Source organism: Nicotiana attenuata, chromosome 9 (assembly GCF_001879085.1).
Source record: "Nicotiana attenuata strain UT chromosome 9, NIATTr2, whole genome shotgun sequence".
Lineage (NCBI taxonomy): Eukaryota > Viridiplantae > Streptophyta > Magnoliopsida > Solanales > Solanaceae > Nicotiana > Nicotiana attenuata.
This window is the reverse complement of record NC_031997.1, coordinates 13262731-13266424: the sequence shown is the minus strand read 5'-3', so window position 1 is coordinate 13266424 and position 3694 is coordinate 13262731.

Sequence of the window (3694 nt, the reverse complement as noted above, 5' to 3'; positions counted from 1 at the left end):
TTTGCACAAACAGCCTCCACCTTGACACCATCAGCCCAATAAATCCAATTAATGAATTGAACAAATAGCCACATATATGTATAGTGGCTATTCGTACAATCCAGTATTGTCACCTCTTCTAAAAAGCCCAAATCTTCATCTGACCTTTTCTTACTAACAGCCCAAAAAAACACCCTCTTGCATTGATAGCCACCGCCCATCCAATTGAAATTGCTTGAATAGCCAATTTCAATTATTTCCATGTTAAATTGCACCTGTAGGCTAACTTTTACCCACTTGTTTACACTACACGTGTATATCTCTTTCGGACATCCATATATCATATACACCCCCCATTTCCTTATACACCGCCTACCTCTCTCACCAACCATTTCAGATCCCCAATTCATTTCATCTCTCCACAGTCTCCCCACCTCCTCCTGAAGCTCACCTAGGTAATATCGATTCTCTCTCTCTTTGTTTTGTACGTTTTCCTTTTCATCCTTGCTCCAATCGATACTGCTCACTCCATTTTTTGTTTGCATCTTCATGCATATACCTGGATCCGTACTGTCACTGAAGATTGTACTCCTTTTGCCCATCCGCTTCTGCCTGTAGCTCATATAGGTATCATCGATTTCCCTTATCTTCTCTTCCACACCCATTGTGTCTTCTTTATTTTTGTACCAAATTTCCTTATGTACTCTATTTCTGGTTTGATTGTTATTGCATGTACCTGAATCGAGGTGCTTCATGCTGGTGAAATGGCTTTGCTCCTGGAAATTGACCCTCCTATCTGCTGCGATTGTTCTAGATGCCATATGCTGCCAAGAACCCTTTGAAAAGCTGTTGATCTGTGAATCGCCCTGCTGTGCATTAGTGGGATTATATGTGACTGCTTCACACAAGTTTGTAATCTCACTAACTTTGTAGAATGCTATGAAAGTAGCCTCTGTATGTAATTCCTTGAGTTTCCTTTTCTCCTCAGCTATTCTCTTATTTATGTGCATCATCCAGTTAAATTGTCTCAAATTGAGAACTTTACTGTCTGCAACCTGTGCTTCGAAGTGACCCCATATCTGTGCTTGCTTGTCTTTTGTATCTGTTGGTATTGTGTTTCTTTTATGAATATTGTATCCTGGTATTTTGTTTGGTGTTTTGTTCCCTGCTATCTTGCTATAATCTAGGTTTAATTTCACCCCGGTGGACTGAGTACATTGTACTAATACCACCACCTGGAGCTTCGTTAAACCATAGAGTATAGATATGATTGCTAGAGTTGTAACACACCACATATATGCTTGCTTTTCTTCTGCTGTAGCTTGTGTTATTTGATTTCTGTGCATGTGGAATCTTGCTCTAGGATAGTTTGATGTATTACTCCCACATTGTATTGTGCCTTCCCTTGAATTCCTCTTCTTGGATTGAGTACAAAGTACTAATACCACCAAGTAAGATTTGTTCAAGGGACAGACCAAAACCTCCTCCCTAAGGATTTGGATATAATATCTGCCAAACTGTTGGGTATTCCAATGTCTGATTCTGATGTTTTCTTCATATGCCTGATTCCCTGTATCCCATATCCCATCTTGTTTATGGTAGTGCCCAATTCTCTTAAACATTCTGGGCAGTTTCCTTGATTGTAGTACCATTTTGTTGTCTCTTTTATTGAGCAGTTTACAAGTATGTGAACCTTTCAATTGTACTGCTCCATTCTGCCCACTTCTTCTAAGCATTCTCCTGCTGCCTTGCCAAGCCATTGTACTAGTGCCTATATGTAATATCCCTCCACCGTAATGAGTGCTGAGCACTAATACCACCAGCTGAAGGTCAATTGACATATAAATCACCTGTACAATCAATATACCTCCAAAACAACAAAACATGTTAGTGAAAAAACTCACCACATTCTCCTCCAACAGGATTTGAATATGGTGATCTGGTGTTGAGCTTTTGCCAAACTCCTTTCCCTTTGAACTTTCTTTCCCCTCCTTTTCTATGTCCTTGAAATAGCTACTCGAATATATGGACATTGTAGCTTGTCTGAGTTAACTATTCTTCTTCCTTGAACATCTAGATCCTCAAAACCTTGACATTCCAATTCTCCTACATCCAAGGCATAGTTTGCAATGTAATCAGCTAATTTGTTACCCTCTCTGAAAGTGTGAGCTATTCTGACATTTGCACTTCTCATAAGGTCTCTAATATCATCAATCACTGTACTTAGTATCCATGGTGGTTTCCATTCCCCAGTTATGACATTCTTCAGGAGCATAGAATCTGTGTGTATATCTATTAACACATATCCATGCTGTATACAGTAATTTAATGCTTCAAAAATTGCCTTTGCTTCTGCAGTAGTGTTTGTCCCTTCTGAGATTTCCTTGCCATATGCATACAGAACATCACCCTGTTCATCTCTTACCACAAATGCAATTGAACTCCTACCTGGATTACTCCTTGCAGCTCCATCTGTATTCACTTTAATCCATCCTGGATCAGGGAATTCCCACATCACCTTAGTGAATTGAGATCAGGGGTATATTGCTCCATCAACTTAATCATGTCTGGCCACCTATTAGATACCTGTTTCATTCCTGGCTTCCTTATTCTGATGAGTGACTGTAGTGTAGTGGATATCTGATATACAACTCTGTTAATGGTGACTGCCTCCCCATACTTGTAACTGTTTCTTCTCTTCCAAAGTTCCCAAACTATAATAGATGGCAAGGCCTGCATAATTGGTTTCAGTCTTGGAATAACATCTGCAGACCAGCATTTAATAATAGCTTGATGCAATGTGAGTCCCTCTGTGGCTATACCTGCATGACCAAGGAAATATTTCCACACTTTCTTTGCTGCATATGAAGTGAAAAACAGATGCTGAGTAGTTTCCTCCCTTGGTTCTGCACAACACCAGCATTTTGATGCCATTAAATAGCCCAACCTTTTGAAAAAATCATCTAATGGCAACTTATTTCTCCACACCTTCCACATAAAAAAAGCAATTTTAAAGGGTAGCCCCTTTATCCATATGTTCTTGTATGCTGTCATAGGCTCAGCTCTTTTTCTCAAGTAATCCCAAGCTGTTTTTACAGAGAAATATCCTTTAGGTTCCAGCATCCAGTTAGACACATCAAGTACTCCATGTGCTGTAGGTGGCTTAATGTTTTGATGTATATGTTCTGCATATTCCTCTGGTAAAGCCTCATACAGTCTTTCTGCATTCCATGTATCTCCTTCTACCACATCCCAAACATTGTGTATAGATTCATCAATACCAAATTCCTGTGGAACCAAGAAGTATAGTGCCCCTAAACCAGTCCAGTTATCATACCAAAATAAAGAGGAACCCATTCTTGGATGCCATATAATCTGATGTTCTATCAAATCTCTACACTCTAACATTTTTCTCCACACATGAGACCCTTCTCTCCATGGTACAATCACTGAATTTAGCTTTTTACAATATTTCTGACTCATGAAGGAACTCCAAAGGCTAGGCTTAGTTCTATAATTCCACCATAACTTGCAAAATAGGGCTGTTGCTACATCATGAAGAGACCTAAACCCAATCCCCCCTTCTTCTTGTGGCATACATAAAGTAGACCAAGATGCCCAATGTCTGTTACTGCCTGTAATTGAACTACTCCAAAAAAATTGGGCAAATATTTTATGAATCCTATTGATCACATAAGCAGGAGGGTTGACAGCT